Genomic DNA, 22,767 nt, shown 5'->3' on the forward strand with positions numbered 1-22,767 from the left:
AGTTTCTCACACGCCTGTCTTAAAAGCCCAACATGCTCATTCCAATCTTGTCTAGTTACTAAAATGTCATCTACATAAATCACTAATTTGGATACAAGTTCGTGCCCAAGCACAGGGTCTAAAGCTCTAATGAATTCTGCTACCGATGAGTTCAAGCCAAACGGGACTACACAATATTGATAGCAATGGCCATTGTACAGAAAAGCAGTGTATTTCCTAGATTTGGGTGCCAGGGGTACTTGGTGAAAGCCTGAGGTTAAGTCTAGACTTGACATTAATTTTATGTCCTTGAACTTGTGCAACAACTCATCAATGTTTTCAGGTGGTCTGTTTCCCTGTATAAGATCTTGTTTAAAGGCCTGGAGTCAAGAACTATTCTCACGCCCCCATCCCTCTTTGACACAACTACCAGCGGGTTATTATAAGCACTGATACTCCTTTCAATAATGCCACACACCTCCATCTTACGTAATTCTTTCTCAACTGCTGTACATTTTGCTATGGGCACACCATGTGGTTTTATGAAAAATGGGTCATGTGGTCTTACTTGCAAAGTACATTCGTAACCCCTAACTTTCCCTGGAATGTTGCTAAAGGCATCACTGTATTCCCATAACAAAGACTCTAGTTCCTGCTTTTGCTCATTGTTTAGACCACTAGCTTCAGAAATTTTTGTGTTTACCAGTGTATAAAAATCTACTTCACTTAAATCCAGCTCTGTTATGTGTTTGTCAACATATTTCTTCTCCTTTACAAGATTTATTGTGTTAAATTTATCATTACACAACACTGTATTTGATCTGACAAACTTGGTGGAGATACACCCCCCATTTAGTGTTGTTATGATAAGTTTTTGTCCTCCCCAGTCAAATCTTGAATCTACACTCCAAATCCATGACATCCCAAGAATACAGTCCTCACTGAGGCCTGGTATAATTAGGCATCCATGTGTAAATGTGACTCCCTCAATTGAAAAAGATAACAAAGTTTGTCTTTTCACAGTTTTACTATGTTTTCCTGTAGCCCCTCTTATTTTCACCCCAATGACTGGCATTTCAATGTAATCCTTCTCACACTTCAGCTTTTTGCTTAGAATTTCAGATACTCCTGACACCTGACTCCCTGTGTCTATAAGGCACTTGCCTTCCCAGGTACCAACTTTTGCTCTAATGAACAGACTACCTATGTCATCACCTTTTTGAGGCTGAACGTATTCATACAATAAATCTTTTTGAATTTCACTGAAACAATGACTTTCTGACTTACAAGTACCTTTATTACTGTCACCTTTATTATCTATGGTCATAACATTAACACACACATCATTAGCACTGTCACTTGGATTGATAATTTCATTAATCCAAATATTTTCACCCATATAACATTGTTCACCACTAAGGTATTTATCCTTCAGTTGTTCAACAATAATATGTTTAGTGTTTTCCACCAATCGGGATATAAAATTTGAGACATATTAAGAATCATTTTTCTAAAATTGCTATCATTTTTAATTGCATCACTATTTAGCCACATATTATAAAGAAATAATTCACCTTTGTTCATTGCAAATGGTAGCCTACTTGCACAGTCAGTTTTACTGTTCAGGGAATCTTTATCAACTGCCCAGGTTCCTTCGTAATATGTTGGATTACAGAGCCTATTGGTTGTGACACTGGCATTACCACCACTTAAACTGTTAATAACATCCTTGGGTATATCTAAAAATGCATATCAGTTTCTCCCACAACACCTAACGCCTCCATTTCCTCTTTTAAGCAAACAAAGTATTTTTCACCATCATCATGTATCATTAAATCTTCATTTTCCCAAATATTACAATCATCAACCTCTCTCTCCTGAAAACTTAAAATGTTGCTTTCACACCCAAGTGTTTTTAATTCTTTGCTCGTTAAATCAGTGTCAACCATTTTCTCACCTGGTTCCTTCATCAGTGCATAAATTCCTAAATCATTTAAACCGTTAACCTGCTGGTCCCCTGACAAACTACAAGCTTCTACCCATTCATAGAATTCAACTAAGTCAATTATTTTCTCTGGGTCTTTATTGCAACTAATGTGTTCGTTCTTAACAGGTACTGTGTTTAGAGGGTAGTACACGCTCATAAGATAACTACTCATTACTTGAGATGTATCTCTTGGTGCAACGTAGTCAGTGTTATTGGTCCATCTATTATCTATGCTTTTCGCCCCTACCTTGTGGACCGACAATGGAGCGCATGCTAGTTTTTTACTTCATGACTTCCCATAGCATTCTGACTCCCAGCTTCCCTATGTTCATGCCAATTCCTGTTTTCAGACCCCCTGTAATTACTTCTGTTCAAATTGTTCCCAGATTGTCCTCTTGAATGGAAATTATAGTTTTCCCTTGAATGGAAATTATCATTAATATTGTGACTATTTTGTTCCCTATGATGAAACTATGGTTGTTGGGCCTACTGTTTTCCCTCCGGTTAAAATTAGTGTTTCCCCAACTATGATCCCCACCTCTTTGTGTGTGATTGAAATAGTTTTTTGGTTTCCCCACTTTGTCTATAATCCTGTCAAGTTTGTCCACGTAGTTTAGAAATTGTTCAATGTTGTCATCTGGTCCATACACTAGGTCCCATTGCACATCTGTTGGCAACCTTCTCTTTAAAGCATCTATCTGTGTGAGCTCATCAAAGGGTTTACTCAAATGTACAAGTTTCTTCAGTTGATTCTTGCAAAACTGTTTCATAGTCCCCTGTGTTTCTCTGTAATTTGGTCCATTCAGGAACTCGCTCTTTATCCTGGCTTGTTCAGTTTCAGACCAGAACCGTTTTAAGAACTCAATTTCAAATTCGGCATAAGACATGTCCATAGAAAAATTTTGATTGGCCCATGACAAAGATTCCCCCTCCAAAAATTTTTTAACAAACTTAATTTTGAAACTTTCACTCATATTGGGCAAAAAATTGTCTCTACAACTCTGCAGAAAGTCAACAGGATGCAAAACTACACTCATTAGAAAAGTTTTTAACTGGAATATTGGATAATAAAGTACACGTGTTCATAGAAAAATTTCTGTTAGCAAAATCATTACTGAATATTTCAAACTTCTGGTTTAACTCTCATACTGTACTTTTTAATTCATTAACATCTGTCTTAGTTTCAATCTCGTGGAGTTTTACTGTGTTACTGACTGTTTCCACTTCATCATCCACAACGTTTAGTTTAGAATCTACTCTACTTTCAAGATCTACTGCCATAGCTTTTACATTTACACAAACTGTATCTATTCGACTATTAACATTATCAAAACACTTTGCATTTTTCTCTCTATCTGTGACCAGTTCATTTTTTACAGACTGAATTTTGTTACTCAGACTAGATTTTACATCTCCCACTTTAGATTCTACCTCCAAAATCTTTGTTTCTGCTTTGCTAAGTTTCTTGTCTATCTTTGATATATCGTTGCGAAGTTTATTACCCCAAAGTAAGACATTATCAAATTTTTTGTTCATAGCTCCTTCTAGACGCGACACTTTCTGATTTATAACCCGAAAACTGTCCGCGACCGTCCGATTCATATTTTGCAATTGATCTTCATTAGCTTGTAAGCGGGCTGCAACAGTTTGATTTAAAGCTAACGATTGTTCCATCATTTGTAACAGTGATTTAATGTCCAACGTCTCACGTTCAGATGAATTAAGACTTTGATCCACTTCTTTGACCTACTCATCTTCCATTTTTATCGGCATGTCTACGACCCCAAAGACTAACAAATTTTCACAATCCTGCTCGGATTCACTTTCCTCCTTCACAATGGTCATTTTCGTGAAATTTCACACACAAAATAATAAAAGGAATAAACAGCACTACACAAATGTACTTATCTTTTCAGTCTGGGTCCTCACTCGTGTAGTCAGTCCACTTTACTGCTTCGTTTCGTCTCCCTTGACTTCCATGTATTGCACTTCTTCATACCACGTGGTCATTAGACTTGTGCAAAACAGATTTCGTCAATCCAGTACATATAAATGTCTAAATCCCGGACAAGCCCCCAGTTGTCACGAACCCGCTCTACAGTTCAGGAAAAGTTATCTCCATAAGGACACCATTAAGGTATGGCTAATGGCTGCATAATACTTTAGTAGAGCTGGCCATGATGTCTCCTTTATTGATGCAGCTGAGTCTGGGTTGACCATGTGGCTTCTCGTTGTCTAGCCGATGATTCCTTTGCTGCTCTAGGTCCAAAAAGAGGTGCGGGTTTTTGAATTATTAGTGGACTATGGAAAAATGATGCAGTACTCCACGGTTTCTTTGTATCAAAAACACATTTATTGCCAAAACTATATACACAACTACACTTGACCGTGGCCAATACTCAAGTGGCCGTAAACCCGTTGTAGACCAAAGATCACGGTCACAAGCTACAAAGAACATACAATTCCAATATCGATTAATGATCGCAACACCTAACTTAGTATTATCTTAAGCAAAAGCTTTTTTAACATGACTTTAGGGTATAATAAAATAAAATGATGTCTATTTGTCAGTTCCATTACAATATCTAGGTTCCATAATCACTAAAATGATATTCTTTCCATTTGACAAAATGTACAGGTCATTGACTAGCTACCTCTCCTCGTAGTCTGAAAGAACTGCAATACTTTGTGGTACAAGTGTGCTATTACACGTGGTTCATTGCCAATGAAACACATATCATGAATCCTCTCAATGAACTTTGGAAGAAGGGAACCTAGTTGACTTAATCATCAAGGAGTGATATCCTCAAAAATAGATACCATCAGCACATTGTCTAACACTGCATTCTCCAGGATTCTGCTGATATTGGCATGGACACATCTCAGTATGAAATTGAGACAGCCTTGTCCTCCAGGAAAGAGACAGTTACAAGCATTCCACTGCATGTAATTCAAAGGTATTGAACTCAGTCCAGCAGAATTATGCATAAATAGCACTCAGGAAGCTCTGTTCTTATCAGCATATGACTGTCACATTGTGAACAAGTCTACCAGCTGGCAGACCAATGCAGGAACATTATCTAGGCTTACATGTGGTCCAGACACTAATCTTGACTGATAAGAGTTCTATGTTTTAAAATTGAACACAGAACCATGCCATGCATTACAAGAATTTCATGTTGCAGGATGAACAATTACAGCACAGTCGAAGAAGGATACCATACTTCTACAACTCATGCAACAGGTGAAGTTAGATTGGCCTTATTGTCTACCAGCATGGGTATATATGATGCTGAAAAGCTACTGTGTTTTGAGGCATCACTAAACTACTCAAGATTGTATACTACTAACTGGCAAAGAAATAAAGCCCTGCCTCTACCTGTGTGCTAAAAATTTTTCACTGCTGTATGTAGAACACTGAGCCATGACCCACATGAAGTCCCTAACCCATCACCGTATCTGCTGGTTTGCTGTAAATAAGGAAACTTAACAGCTTGTCCATGTTTCAGTTAAGCACCTCAGCAAAGATCTCCCTCAAATGTTCTCCCTCAAGGACATCAACTGTCTGATCCTTAGGACCAATTTCTTGTTGATTTCATGGGTCTCTTTTTTAATATGGTGTGGTTTATAGAGACAGATTTGTTTTCAAGAAATCAGTATGTGGACCAAATGCTAGTGTAGACTGTAGAAGATATTAACTCAAGTCTTAATCATCAAAGGACAGCAGTCAGTAACAATGGTTCCCATTTCATGCCTGGCATTTTACAGAATTTTTCGAATAATTGGGCATCCACTTCCTTACTACTTCTTTCCACCCACAATTCAATGGAGAGGCTTACCAGATAGTCTTCACCTTCATGGAGAAAATGAAAGCAGTGGTATAGCTAATATCCACAGAATGTGCACTAACATTGGTTTTTTGCATTTTCATTGCCACAGTGATTACTTCAATGATTCAGTGGAGCTCCTGTATGGCAGACAGCTATGAACCTTTCCCATACCCCTCCAGCCCAGTAGCAAGAGCAGGAATCACACACCATAGTTTCTGCATGGACAGCACCGTATAGATGAACCTTTGGCTAGCATCCAGTCTGGGCGCCTCCAATGGCCACCAAAGCCCACAGGCACTGCCTCTACATGGCAGAGATAGTACAGCACAGACTGAATTCATCAGCACCTTCAATCTGGACCACAGATGACTCATCTGTACCACCACTGCCTCTCCCTCACCGAAGTAGCACCCTTTCCCCTACATCGGAGCTAGCCTCAAGTTGGGCCCATTCTGCCCATATGTGCCTCAGCAGAAAAGGATATGTTGTATCTGTCAGTGACCCAAAAAAACTTTTACCATGTAACATCACCATCGGCTGTCCCTTCTGACATTTGAACCAAGAGAGGTGCTCTATGCAATAGTTCTTCCCACTCATCCTTAAAATAATTTCCAACAATGATGCAGTTCGCTAAATGTGCCCAACTATTCTACCTCTTTGATTCATTTCCCATATTAATAAAGTTTTATTATCTTTATTCAAATTTCAGATTTAACTCCTGTTGTGCTAACCCAGTTCTATCTCAAACTTTCACAAAAGAGGAATGAGGCTGCTTTAAAGATTGCAAAAAAGCAAAATGTAGTTAAGCATGGTTTTCTGCTCCTTTTTGGAACATTCTTTCATCAAAACAATACCTCTCAGATCTTTTTGTCCACCATATTCACAGATAGTCACCAGCATATTTGTGTTTCCATTATGGAAAAAATTTGCTCTTCTTTACTGCATCCTGAAGTTCCTCTGGAACATCCTCTTTAAATGTCAACTAGGTGAAAAAAAATACATTCTGCAAGTCTGAGGATTCTAGAAAATGGAGTTCAAAATGAAGAAATCACAACATTTCTGTCATATTCTTCTGTTTGACTTCAATAGAGGGGTGACAGCAGTGGAGGCAGCCAGAGACATTTGTACTGTGTGTGAGGACAATACCGCTGGACAGTGCATGGCAAGTAAATGATTTTGTCATTCTAGAGAATATTGTTTGGACATTAGTGGCTCAATATTAATGAAGACCTTCAGGGTTTGATGAAGATTGGTTAAACACATTAATTCATAATTATGCTCATCATTGTACCCTATAACAGGCTAATATAACAAACTGTGACCATTCCACATTTGTGCAACACCTGCATGTACAGGGGAAGGTTAAAAACTCAGTTGCAATGGGTACCACATGCTCTGAGTCAAAATCATAAAAATTTGTGGGTGGCCATACGTGCATCACTGCTCGTTTATCATGAATTGGCTCATGAATGACACCAAACATTTTTATCCTGTATCTTTACTGGTGATGAAAAATGGCATCCTTATGCTAACACAAGGGAATGAGAGGAATGGTTGAGCCCTAACAAAGCAGAAACTCCCAGTACAAAGACCTGCAGACATCCACAAAAGGCAATGTTACATACCTGGTGAAGCAGCTATAGTGTGGTGTACTATGAATTGCTTCCCTCAGGTGTAATCATCACTGCTGACATTTACTGACTGCAACTGAGACGTATTGGGTTGGGAAGTCATTCCATACCCACGTTATTCACCTGGCAACACACCCTCAGATTTTCACCTTTTCTGCTCTCTATCCAAAAACTTTCAAGGAACTTCCTCAAAACCACATAATTTCTGCTTTCAAGGAATTGGAAAGTTGCCACAGCATTGACAGACTGTAAAGGAGAATATAGTTTTTTAAGTTGAATATGATATTGATAACTAAAGTCTCTGTTGTGCGTATCTGTTGTGCTTATTGAATTTATGGAAAAACCTATAAACCTAATCTTACTATAGCTGGTGCCTCATTGATCATGCTGAGAATTTGGTTGATGCTCATCGCAGGCCGATCAATAGTCACTTGGTGCACTATATCTGTGACCATTGCTAGTGGCAGCAACAATCACTTGACTTGTTGCTTGACAAGTTCTCACTTTAGCATCTTCATGTATCACATCTACTGAGTTGCGTACTGACGTAAATTTCTCTGGGTTCGACAGTGCTACATGAATCAGATTCTCTTACTCATCATCTGCTACTTTTTTATTTAAGGTTTGCAGAATTTCACAATGTGACATCAGCTCATCCGGGTATCACTTCTTTCTTGAAATAATGTTTGAGACTCCCCTGTGAGAATTTAAAAGGCTCCTGATTGAACACTTCTTTCCTGCGGCACTCATGAATGCCATTTGACCTCTTCCCGGCTCACCATTGGTATGAGAGTACTCTGCTGCCTCCGTAGCCTACAGTGCAGCATCTTGTGAATATATCCGCTGACAAAGCCTATTTTTTGTACATCATTCCAAGAGTGTGGCAACATACCAGTAATGCAAAAATGAATACAATGGGATGTATACTCTTCTTGTCTGGTGAAAAGGTCTGAAACTCCATGTGCTTAATTAAATTCGCTTTCATGAGTACCAATGTACAGTTTGTTACAACCTCCATCACACATTTGATGCAACTTCTTAGTGCTCTCACTGTGTTTGATCTGTCAATGGTGCAGAAGCTTGCATCTCCTTAGCTTTATGCATAGTTGACTTTCATGCAAAACCTCTCTAACATCAGCTAATTTTCTGTTTACTAGGTCAACTGATTCACATTTTTTTTCTGAGCAGCTCATTATCTACTGTGCCTGCTGAACCACTATGTTCCTTTAAGATGTGATTAGCTGTGGTCTCAATTTATTAACTATTTCCTTGACAATCTTTTCATCATTTATGGATGCCTGAATTACAAGTTTGGCTGCAAATTGCTCTCATTGCAACTCAAATTTTTCATTTTTTTTTTCTTTTCTTGCTCAAGAGATAGGTTGATAACTCATTCTGCCAACTGACAAATGGTTTCATAGTGGCTTTCAACTCTAGTTCCTTCACCAAAGCAGATTGGATAACAATTTCCCTGCAGCAGTTTTTCCTGCTTTTTCGACATGACAGCTACTTGGTTTAGTACTATAGACGTTGTCCCATATAACATTCACAATTTTGAAATAATTCCATCACTGAGTCTTTATGTTGATGCATTCAGTAATAATTTCCTGTAACTGGAGGGTCAGTGCTTTTATATGTTATGCCTATCTTCAACTGTTTGGAAAATTGTGTGTCTGGGTGCTATGTGGAGGACACAAATTTGAGCATCAGTACTGCTAGGGATTTTTACTTGGTGGGAGGTACAAAGCTTGGAGCATGGCCTTGTGATGCCAATTGAGGAGTTACTTGAGTGAAAAGCAGCAGCTCCAAGCTCAAAAACACTAACAGTGGCTGGGAGAGTGATATGCTGACCCTATACCCCTCTGTATCACATCTGAATGACACCACTGGCATTGAATGTCCTAGTGGTCAGTTGATACCAATTGGCCCATGTGGGCCAGATCACAGAGCTATGCTTTCTTGCTTGCTTTGATGTTAAAATGAAATACATAAAAGGGAAGGAAAACACAATATGTGATACTTCATTTAGAATGCTTATTGGGAAAGTTGATGGGGATTCACAGGATTAGTATGCAAACAGTTTCAGTATCAAGGCTGGAATAAAGCAGGAGAAGACAATTAGAAAAGTATGTAAATATATGGGAAGAGAACAGAATGGAGATGAAAACTTATGGAAAGATAAACATTACTGTAACTCAAGACGTCATCCAAATGTAAATCACTGTTCTGCTATTTATAGAAGGGTACTATTTAGAAGGAAATTCTGGGTAACCAGGAACAGAAACTGTGTTTTCTCCAACAGTATCTAGATAAACTGATTAATTATTGACACCAGTGCTGTGGTTACTATGGGGCTAGGAACATTTTTCCAAATTGCCAGAATGAGTAATGTTTGAGAATATGTGGAGAAGAGCAAGAGAAAGGTTGACTACCCATGGCATATACCGAAGAATTATGGCATCCACAGTTATGATGAAAGGTTTGGTGCTCTCAGTACCACCAAATGCTCGTGAAGATTCGGTAGCAGGAGATTTATTAGACCAATTACTGACTTTGATAGGAGGGCCACTCATGTTTTTTGCAGCTCTTGATATCTTTTCCAAGGTTGCAAAATTTTATCTTATTAAAACAGCCAGAGAAAAAAGTAGAATAAAGTGGCTTTCTCGAAGTGGGGGTTAAGAAAGCACTGTTGTCTGACAATGTATCTCAGTTTGTTTCTGAATGATTAATAAAATGCATGGGAATGCACAAGAGTAAATACATAAGGATTTCAAACTACTTTCCACAGGCCAATGTGAGTGGTGGAGTAATGAAGGAGATCAGTATGTTGTGTAGAGCTTACTGTAGCAAAAGTCTGACTTTGTTGCCCAAGAATACTGTAAATTTTGAAGAAATTATAAATAACTTATTGAATACAGTTACACAGTTTTCTCCATGTAGGCTGCTCTTTTGTAAGAAACCTTCTAATATAATCAGCAAAGATAAAGAATGTCCTACTTTAAGGAGACCACACCCTGCCTGTCTAGCCCATGTTAATTTAGGCAAGTATTTGACCCATTTCTGAAAAAAACTACTTGATGTAGGGTCTTAATATTTTTACTGTATGTTACATGATGCTAATAGAATCAACTGTACTAAAATCTACTTTATCCATTTTATGGTTTTTAAGAAATACTTTCTTAATTTTATTAACAAAAATATTAAGTTTTTTCTGGAGAAAATATTTTTTGTGAACTTCCTAATGGGGGAATATCAATGAATGCGGTACCACAGGTGGCTTTTTATGTTATGCAGAGTCTCTGAAAATTTCATTCATTGACCTAGTTTCTGATATAATGAGGCATATGTACTGAAAATTTCAGTTTGCGGGAAATTGACTTTAAAGAAAAAACTTTTGAAACTTGTTACTTACAATTAATTAAAACTGCCCTTCTGTATATCATGGCCCTACTTTGGCTCCTAGCAGGTCTTCCAGCTTCTTTTTCACCTTCCTCAATGTTTGTCTTGCTTTCTTGGCCATATTAGATGCAGACCTGTCTGCATCGGCTGTCATTCTATCACAATGTTGCAGCCCAGTGATCATATTTTCACCAGGATTAATTCCCAGGTTTTTCAGTACCCAGCACTTTCCAATATTACCACAACAGAATGTAATAACAGCATCATCAACTCCTAGTTTCATTGTATGCATGCCTGCAAATACAGTTTTAGGATGTCGGTTCCAAATTATGCTGTTGAAACATTCATTTGGGTTCTGAGTCTGCCCATGCAGACATTTCCTTAGAAGGTCAGGATGAGCCAAGTCTCTGAAAATAGGTTTAATTGCTGTAATAACAGCAATAGGAAGAGAATGCTGGTGAGAATAAGATTCTCCAGTTGCCTGAGCACAATTGTATTGCACCACGAATTTTCTCCTGATGGACACAATCCATGACATGACTTATCATCAGTAGAGGACTTATGGAAGTATATGGCCCAAACATCTCTCTTAATTGCCTCAAGATTTTCTTTATTTCTCCTAATTGCCTGCCCATAGTATACCTGCAAGTTTTCTATTTCAGTTTTAGTTAACCGACCCTGTCCGGTCAATAATTTTCCATCTTCTAATTTTTTTTCCCTGTCATATCAACAGTTAGTTTCCTCTGCCTTGTTCCCAAACGTTCTTGAACATGGCCTACACATTCTGTTTTACTAATAAATAAAATCTTAATCTATCGAAATATGGTGAAAACCGAAAATCAATTTTTTTCGACCTGAACTGTGGTGTGGTCCCCTTAAGTGTAATAACCAAATAAGACAAAAGAGGGCTGGCCAAAGAAATGATGAAAAAGGAAGCAAATGACAGAAGAAGGTGATATGATTGTAATGCAGCACCTCTAAATGTCATTTGTTCACAACTTAGGAAAAAATTCTGAATGAAAAAGTGTTTAACAACCGCCAGTCTTTGTGAGTAAATGTTATGGTGAACATGGCGTCTCAGACTGTTGTAACTTTTCTTCCTTTTCTGAATTACAGTTTACATTTATTAATCTTTATTGCGAATATTCTTCGATGAGTATATAAATGGATTATGAACATATAACACAAATGAGACTAAGCGTATTACCTGATTACAACATAAATCTAGAAGTAGGATCTGAGATTCAACTAAAATATATGTGTACTAAAATAAATAGCTTAATCTGTATAATGCTTCCATCTGGATAAATAGATGTAGAGAGTTTGTGTTATTGGATGTTTTACATTTTTGATGACTGAAGTAAATAAAAATTGTAAAGAATATCGTGTAACATTGTAATACTATGAGGCCAGTATACAGCAAAACCTTTGTTGAAAGAAGGTAACTTCAAATGCAGAGTTTTAGTAAGAAAGACTGAAAGTTTATGATGGTATGTTGTGTTGTAGTTGAAAGGTATAATAGTTGATTTATAATTATTGAAAAGACATGATGAACTTGACAAACAATGGCAAAAGAATTACTTATTTATGTAAGAGGTATAAATGAGAGTTAATGAAATAATAAATGAAGAACAAGAAGAAGTAATATGACAGTTTTCAGTGTTGGAGTTTTTGTTGGGGATCTTGCCAATGAATAGTCAGTATCTGTGTTAATGTAAAAGTATAATAATATAAGAATGGCAACTCAGCAGAAGTTATACATAAAGTAACAGTTAATAACATGCATCACAGGAACTGATAAAACTGAGTAACCAAAACAATAGCTTTGAATAAGTCATCACATGGGTAAGTTATGGTAACAAGACACCTGCAAAATATGAGGTATGTTCAAAAATTTCCAGAACATTTGTAATTTTGTACTAATGGTGTGTTGGAGCAAAATGCAGTTGGCATCCCTGCACGTGCCTATGTTTATTGTGTATGGTTCAAATGGCTCTGAGCACTAAGGTCATTAGTCCCCTAGAACTTAGAACTACTTAAACCTAACTAACCTAAGGACATAACACACATCCATGCCCAAGGCAGGATTCGAACCTGTGACTGTAGTGGCCGCACGGTTACAGACTGTAGCGCCTATAACCACTCGGCTTTATTGTGTAACTACCAGAATTTTCATTCTTGTATGTCTATTATTTATTGTTCAATGCTCTATTGAAGAGAACACTGTGTTGCACAGTTTGTGAATTTTGAGATGGCAGAGGTAGAGGAGCAAAGCATATGCTTTAAATTTTGCGTGAAACTCCAGAAAACCTATACAAAGACACATAAAATGATGCAGGAAGCCTATGGTGATGAGTGCTTAAGCCATACTTGGTGTTACAAGTGGTTCACAGGGTTTTAAAAATAGCCAGATGAAAACTTAAGATGACAGCTGTTCGGGATGCCCTTCGACATCTCAATAAGGCTCATGTCAGGAACGTCAACAAAACTGTGCATGCCAGTCAAAGACTGACTCTCCAAGAGATTGAAGCCTAATGTGACGTGTCAGCTGGATCATGTGATGAAATCCTGACACAGGATCTTGGAATGCATCATGTTGCCACCAAGTTTGTCCCATGGCTCATGAGTCAAGACCAGAAAGACCTACACCTCACAATCTGAGAAGAATTTTTGGATCACACAAATGAAAACAAGATGTTCCTTAAGAGAATCATAGCTGGTGATGAGACATGGATCTACAGTTAAGATGACACCACTAAGGTCTAATCTCTACAACAGGTCGTGAAAGGTTCTGCAGGACCAAAAAAATCTCGTCATGTCAGGTCAAATTTCAAAGCTTTGACTTTTAAGGATTAGTTCATCATGAATTCATGCTGCAGGGGTAAACTGTTAATTGTTGGTTCTATCAGGCCATGTTGTGACACGTGCAACAAAAATGTGAGAAGGAACCAGTCTGAAATGTGATGAGACAATTCAGGCCCTTGCATCATGATAATGCACCCACCCATTCATCCCTATTGGTGCGTGACTACTGCACAAAAAACCTAATCACTGTGCTGACTCATCCTCCATACTCTCCAGGCCTGTCCCATGTGGACATCTTTTTTTTTTTTTTTTTTTTTTTTTTAATTGCCAGAGTGGAAAACCATATTTAAAGGACCAAAATTTGCAGTGATAGAAGAGATAAAAGAAAATTCACAGACGGCACTTTATGTGATCCATCAAGAGGCATACCAAGACTGCTTCTGGAAGTGGAAATGGCATTGGGAGTGGTGTTTCAATTGTGGGCAAGCGTATTTCGAAGAAACCCATGCACAATAAGTAAAATGTAAATGAGGAAAAATTTTGCAGGCAAAATTTCGGAGTTTTTCAAACAGACCTTGTAATCAGAGTAGAATACTATGATAAAAGAAAGTGCTGAATACATATACTACACACACACACACACACACACACACACACACACACACACACACACATTTTAATAGCTGTTTAAGCTAAAAACTGAGGAATCCATTAAAGAGAACTGGATAAATATACCTTAAGTAGCACTGACTGAAGAAAATAACATGTCAAAAAAAAAAAAAATTAAACAATAGGTAAACCAAGAAAATGAAATGTTTATGATGGGGAGAAATAAATGTTTTAAAGAACAGAAATGGTTTGTATAGCACTGTATGTCTGCAGCACTCTGTAATATTAAGATTTCTTTTCAGACTGTTTTGTTTTGTAAATGTTGTGGATATGAGACTAGGTTTCTTTCATGGACATTAATAATACTTTTTTGCCTTCAGAAGAATCGTATCATAGCTGACCTCACAATTTTTGTGTTAATATATTGTGTGTGTTTGTCTTGAAATATATTGGAGACCTATTGGTTTAAGAATCATTTGAGCAATTACACTGAAAGACCGTGGACTGATCAGACAAGAATTAATTCTGAATTCTGAATACAAGCATTTGGTGTATAGAAAAGAGTAATGGATTGCATTTTGGATCAGATTTGCTAGAGAAATGTGACTTCCAGATGTTTACGCAATGGATGCATCTGTGTTGGTGTACTTTGTGTAAATGTTTGCTAAGTTTTGATGTAGCATAAACAACTACCTCACAATAGAAAATGAGTAGAATGAAAGCTGAGATATGTACAGAGAACCTATCTGATAATGTTACAAACTATCAGGCACGCTAGAGACGGATTTTGTATCAATATGAGGTAAAGGACATAGGGTCTGAAATGACCAAGTCAAAAGTTACAAGCAAAAATCATTCTGATATTTCTGATAGTGGTCCTCTTCTACTGCAACCTGTTTGCTTTCTGTATTAACAAGAAAAAATTGTCTAGTAAATGTGGTCTCTAAGATGTATACCTCAAGACCTATGAGCAATTGTTTAGTAAAAAAGATGTTTTATAGCAGCAAAAATAAACAAACGCTCATAGCTTTTCAAGTATGCACTTTGGAGATCTTGTCTACTGGACATTTTTTTCTTGTTTTGGTCCATACTACCTCCTCCCAAAATATGAGAAGCGAAGTGCTTGGAATAGATGTCCACTGTCACAGGCATCAGAATGATTGTTTTTTTCTTTTATAATTTTCAACTCTTTTCATTTCCATACCAGGATTCCTTACCACAAACTGATACATTAACCCTTCTCCATCATGCCTCAAAGTTTGTAACAGCATCATGGAATCACTCTGTGTATGCATACTAATATAAGTTTTGTTGTTTCTTTATCATATGTGAATCTTTGAGATGCTGGACTCTGGATGATAGCTGTAATGGACACTGAGTAGTGGGAGCTGATACCAGAACTTGCGAATGATGATTGTTGAAATGAGGAAAACCTCATGAACAGTTTGTAATGTATCAATGTAATGTAATATGATTTTAATATTCCGGCTGCGAGTACCAGCAATTATGCGCTTCCGTAATTTGATGTGACAACACTCTCTGCTCTGACAATGCTTTTTGCTGAAAAAAAGAGGTTTTCATGTAATTGTTGGAGATAAGAAATGCTGATTGAACATTGTGCCTTTTTGGCGTCAGATAAGTTTGCATACAGAAGTGATCTGAAGTGCAGAGGTCAAGATGTAATCAAGAATAAAAATTCAATTTGTGGACAAAAGGAAGGTAAATATCTTTATGAACCTTTATTCAATGTTGGATCCTTGTGCCTTCATAAAAACTATTAGTGTGTTTAGCAAGACAGTGCATATTGATTTTTCTCAAATTAACGAGGGTGAATCTGCTACTATCATGGTCAGAACAACGTGCAGTATTTCGCCATCATTTTGTAAGTTCAAGGTGTTTCCTAAGTGACCAGTTTATTAGTCAGAAGATATCATACTTCCACTGTGTTTCAACCTTATCATTCTGAAAGTGTTTCCAGAAAAGAAAACCTTATGGTGACTGTGAATATTGTGACATCTTCATCGCAAGTTGTAGCAGTTTTCTCTGACTTTGCCTGGTGTTCTCTGAAAACTGGAGAAGCAGAAACATCTGACCACCAACTCATCCTGTACCTAACCTGTTCTCTCTTTACAGCAGCTGTGAAGGAAACATATTCATCTATAGTCAAATTTTTTCACAGATTGTTTGCATTAGACAGGTAAAAATTTTATAACGTATGCATCTAAGCAAAAAAAGTTCAAAAGAGAGTTTTTTGAGGCAGAACCCATCTTATCTTTGTCAAAGAGCCAATTAATTAACTGATAATTTTTGTTTTTTGCGTAGCACTTTCATTTCAAGACATACTCAAATAAATGAAGTGAGTGAAACATAATGAATGTAAAGTGAAAAGGAAAAACAGCTACAACATTTTTTCTAATTTTTTTATGAAAAACTTTTTTAATATTGGATGAGAATCTATCAAATTACTGTTTCCTTGCATTTAAAATTTTCTGTTAATTTATGAAATATGTAACTGATGTTTTTTCTAGTTTGTAAAAGCTACTTTGTATGGCAATTATCAGCTTGGTTTTATTTACTGTGCCAATACCCTTGCTGCAGTGGTATCACAATGGGTGACCATCCAGTCTGCTGAGCACTGTTGGCAAGCAGGGTGCTCTCAGCACATATGGGGCAAACTGGGGAGCTACTTGATTGAGAAGTAGCGAGTCTGGTCTCGAAAACACATATGGTCTGGAGAGCGGTGTGTTGACCACATGCCCCTTCATATCCACATCTGGTGATGCCTGTGGGCTGAGGATGACACAGCGGCTAGTTGGCATCATGAAGCCTTATGTCCTGTTCAGCGGAGTTTTCAATTAATATGTTGAAGAGTAATGTACAGAATGATTACTGACCACATTTTAAAATTGCATCTCTCCACAAAATATAAATTCTAGAATGCATATTTGTCATGTAATTTTCATAGGTATAAGTTTCAAAATAGCATTATTCTGATAATTTTGAAAATGTCCATCTACTCTTACAGTATTGAATGTTTTAAGGGTACTTTTGTTTTATGAGTACATTATAATATCCAGATAGGTATTGGCAATATATAACCGTACAGTCCATTGAGGGTGGGGATAATGAGACATGGCAGGATGGGATGGCTCCATATGCTACTATTCAGCTCTTTACATTTTTTTTCTTTTTTCCGATGTTTATGTAATGTGTATACCATAGTTACATAAAATGATTACATTTTTATCAATGACATACTCGTATTACAAAGTGACCCCTGGGATTGCCTGTAAGGAACACTTTAAAGAGATGATACTAAACCCTGCTGCTCAAACCCAAACACTTCTCCTGCTAAGTGGATGACGCCATTGTTGTGTGGGAACATGTCAGAGAAACCCTGAAGGAGTTCATTTGTCACATGAAGAGTGTCCATTAACACATACAGTTCACAAAGGAGTTAGAACAAACTGGATGTCTTCCATCTGCATACATTCTAATAAAAAGAAAAGCAAATGGTGTTCTAGAATATGCAGTCTACACAAAGAAGGCCCACACAGATATGTACCTGCATGCAATGAGATGTCATCATCAGGCACATTGGTACACTGTTCTAACAGCTCTACTTCATAGGATGTGACAGAGGTGGTTGACAACCACATTCTACTTCATGTGCACTCCTATTTCATGAATTAAGATCTGGATAAAATTTTCACTTATTTCCTTTCCAAAAATTTCAATGTTAAAATTCCTACATTAAGCTCATGTTACACGAATTTTCAAAAAAATTGTAGAAACAAATTCCCACCACAAAACTGTATCATTCAGGTCATTCAGGTTGTTGTCCTCACTAAAATGAGGTAATTAATTTCATCAGAATTGATGGTCATTAATCATTGCAATAACAAAATTTTCTACGTATAGCCGTAGAGAAAATGTTATGAGCTAGTAGGTAAATTCAGAAGCAAATACAACCTTTAGTTTAAACAGACATTTTTTCCATTTTTTAGTAATAAATATTCCCACTATCCCAAACTTAATTAATTTAAAAGATATTACTAATGATTTCATCTGGTCCAAACTTTTAGTGGCAACTAGAGTGAAACCACTATAAATTTCCAGTATCTGCTGATATACTTTTAATCACATGATTTTTCTGAATAAGTTGACACCATTATTAATGAGCAAGAGTCCCTCATTAAAAATCATTTAATTTTCAGTAAAAGCATTTTAACATACAAGATGGATCCTGTGGCCATAAACCCGAGATTTCTGCTGCATAGACATAAATTAGAATTGTGTACTTTATTAGCTGTTGTTCTTACCAAATAATATATTAAAAAAATAAAATAATAATATACTTAGGCACTTAAAAGAAAACATTCTCACCTATAGAATTTATAAGTTAAACTGTTATAAATTATAGAAGTTGAACAATGCTCACACCATTTCAGTGATTCTGGCCACTTTGCTCTTAGTCTTTGTCTTCTAGCATAGCTTCAGGCTAGCAAGTCTGTAGTCTATCCCAACCTTGGGAACCATTTGTGGTGCCTTTCCATTTTTAAAAATTCAGATTGTGAGAACATATTTAATAGTTACGATAAGCAGACATCAAAATTTATGTATGTTATGGTTAAATTGAATAATATTTATCACTACAGTAATAGTTCGGTGACTTTTTCTACTAGTATAATCACTTCATCTGTATTGTGCATGATTTTATCTTTTGATGACATAAGAATGATTAAGCTCCGTATATGTTTGTACTATCTACCTGTGTGTAAACTTTATTAGCATCTGTAAGAGACCTCACCATCACCAGTAGGATCTTAAGGACATGATTAAAAACTTCCTCTTTTGAACGTCCTCTTTTAAAATTAAAAAGAAGCTTCTGGCTATTTGTTTTAAGGATAGATCATACATCAGCATTTTTAGATGGTCATTCAATGAAACTGTGCTGCTACTGAAGGCTTATACCACAACAGGTTTACTTATGTTACAGTACAAGAACATATGTCATTTGTGTAAAAGACAGTCTCTTGGCTGACCTGTAGCACCTTAAAGATATGTCTCACTAAAATTCCTACAGCAAAGTGCAGATTATACTTGCATTGAAGAAAACAAATGATACAGGTATGGTGCAAGGAAGAGTTAGAGAAAGAGAAACTTGCCTTTATCCTCTCTACTGGGCCTCTCTCAGCCAAAATTGAGAAAGCCCTCAGAAAAAACATTAAAGCTTTCTTTTCACCACTGAAAAAAAAAATTAAAGATGTGCTTGGCTTGATAAATGACAATCTGCAACTGCAGATATCAACTATATAAAGCATCCTTCGTGATTGTGGACTCCAGTACATCAGAAGAACACAGTGCTGTACATCATAATGTACATTAATTGCATAAGTTTTGGGAATAATGATAAGTAAGCTGTGAAATAACACAGTGCCAATGAATGAGATATGATTGAGATTGACAAAACGAAAATGTTCTGCTAGCTAGTAGCTTTTGGGGGATCACTGTAAGGGTCCAAGACATTCTCAACAGTGAATGGGCTACCAGCTGTGTGAGGTATGGAACCCTGCATTAGCAGCAGTACACAAAGCATGTGCCCAACAGTTAATGCTTTGCAGCTTTGGGAAAGAATAAATGCACTGAGTGTTGAATGGCAGTCCACCCCACATCACTGGGCTGATCCCCACAAAAAGACAAAGGGGTTGAGATAGGTGACCATGACTTTGATACAACTCAATACTTTGATAGAATTTGATGTGAGTAATACTCATCAAAAGTTACATTATTTCAATGCAGCCACCCGAACAGAAATCCAATGTAAACTTAAGAGGGGATGTAATGTATTTTGGTACAAAAAATTGATCTTTCAAAAATTTTACTTTCTTGATATAACAGTTTATTCCATGTTGTGTGTGAATTTTATCATGATAGCAGCTTCAGAAATGCCTTTAAATTGTCAAACTAATTAACTCTGCACTGGGGGCCACTCCAACCTTTTCTGAAACTTGGGAAACTGCTTGCTTCATAGGAATTTTTGTCAGTGTGAAGGCTACTTCAAAATGGTAGTAATTTAAGGAGATGGGATCTGGGTAAACTAAAAGAACTAGAGGTTGTAGGGAGTTTCAGAGAGAGCATTAAGGAATGATTGATAAGAATGAGAGAAAGAAATACAGTAGAAGAAGAATGGGTAGCTTTGAGAACATACCTTCACTGAGGAGTCAAGCAGTACATTGCTCCCTCCTATGTATATCTCGCGAAGAGACCATGAGGATAAAATCAGAGAGATTAGAGCCCACACAGAAGCATACCGACACTCCTTCTTTCCACGAACAATACGAGACTGGAATAGAAGGGAGAACCGATAGAGGTACTCAGGGTACCCTCTGCCACACACCGTCAGGTGGCTTGCGGAGTATGGATGTAGATGTAGATGTAGATGTAGAAATAGCGAAGGCAGCAGAGGATCAAGCAGGTAAAAAGATGAGGGCTAGTAGAAATCCTTGGCTAACAGTAGAGATATTGAATGTAATTGATGAAAGGAGAAAATATAAAAATGCAGTAAATGAAGCAGGCAAAAAGGAATGCAAACGTCTCAAAAATGAGACTGACAGGAAGTGCAAAATGGCTAAGCAGGGATGGATAGAGGACAAATGTAAGGATGTAGAGGCATATATCAGCAGGGGTAAGACACGTACTGCCTGAGGAAAATTAAAGAGACCTTTGGCAAAAAGAGAATCACTTTTATGAAAATCAAGAGCTCAGATGGAAAACCAGTTCTAAGCAAAGAAGGGAAAGCAGAAAGGTGGAGGGAGTAAATTGAAGGTCTATACAGGGGTGATGGACTGGGGGGCAATATTGTGGAAATGGAAGAGTACATAAATGAAGATGAAATGGGAGATATGACACTGTGTTATGAGTTGGAAGAGCACTGGAAGATCTGAGTTGAAACAAGGCCCCGGCAGTAGACAACATTCCATTACAACTACTGATAGCCATGGGAGAGCCAGTCCTGACAAAACTCTACCAACTGGTGAGCAAGATGTACAAGACAGGTGAAATACCCTCAGACTTAAAGAGGAATATAATAATTCCAATCCCAAAGAAAGCAGGTGTTGACAGATGTGAAAATTACCAAATTATCAGTTTCATCAATCACAGTTACAGCTTAATAAGTCACAGCTGCAAAATACTAACACGAATTCTTTACAGATGAATGGAAAAACTGGTAGGAGCCAGCCTTGGGGAAGATCAGTTGGTTTCCATAGAAATGTTGGCACAGATGAGGCAATATTGGCCCTACAACTTATCTTAGAAGATATATTAAGGAAAGGCAAACCTATGTTTCTAGCATTTGTAGACTTACAGAAAGCATTTGACAATGTTGACTGGAATATTATCTTCCAAATTCTGAAGGTGGTAGGGGTCAAATACAGGGAACTAAAGGCTGTTTACAATTGGTAAACAAAGCAGATGTCATAAGAGTAGAGGGGCATGAAAGGAAAGCAGTGGTTGGGAAGGGAGTGAGACAGGGTTATAGCCTATCCCCAATGTTATTCAATCTGTATATTGTGCCAGCAGTAACGGAAACAAAAGAGAAATTTGGAGTGAGAATTAAAATCCATGGACAAGAAATTACAACCTTGAGGTTTACCAATGACATTGTAATTCTGTCAAAGACAGCAAAGGACCTGGAAGAGCATTTGAACGGAATGGACAGTGTATTGAAAGGAGGATGTAAAGTATGAACATCAACAAAAGCAAAATGAGGATAATTGAATATAGTCAAATTAAATCAGGTGTTGCTGAGGGAATTAGATTAGGAGGTGAGACACTTTAAGTAGTACATGATTTTTGCTTTTTTGGGAGCAAAATAACTGATGATGGTTGAAGTAGAGAGGATATAAAATGTAGACTGGCAATGGCAAGGAAAGCGTTTCAGAAGAAGAGAAATTTTTTAACATCGAGTAGAGATTCAAGTGTCAGGAAGTCTTTTCTGAAAGTATTTGTATGGAGTGTAGCCATGTATGGAAGTGAAACATGGATGATAAATAGTTTAGACAAGAAGGGAATAGAGGCTCTTGAAATGTGGTACTACAGGAGAGTGCTGAAGATTAGATGGATACATCATGTAACTAATGTGCAGGTACTGAACAGAATGGGGAGAAGAGGAATTTATGGCGCAACTTGACTAAAAGAAGGGATTGGTTGGTGGGACATGTTCTGAGGCATCAATGGATCACCAGTTTATTATTGGAGGGCAGTGTGGAGGGTAAAAGTTGTAGAGGGAGACCAAGAGATGAATACACTAAACAGATTCAGAAGGATGTAGGTTGCAGCTTGTACAGGATAGGGTAGCATGGAGAGTTGCATCAAGCCAGTCTCTGGCCTGAAGACCACAACAACATCATCTCTGGCTGGCATCTATATCTCTGGCTGACATCTATGTCTTTGCCTGAAAACTTTCTTGCATGTGAGTTATTTACGTTTTGACAATAGGAACATATATTAGTAGGTGGAAGGT

Source organism: Schistocerca gregaria, chromosome 4 (assembly GCF_023897955.1).
Source record: "Schistocerca gregaria isolate iqSchGreg1 chromosome 4, iqSchGreg1.2, whole genome shotgun sequence".
Lineage (NCBI taxonomy): Eukaryota > Metazoa > Arthropoda > Insecta > Orthoptera > Acrididae > Schistocerca > Schistocerca gregaria.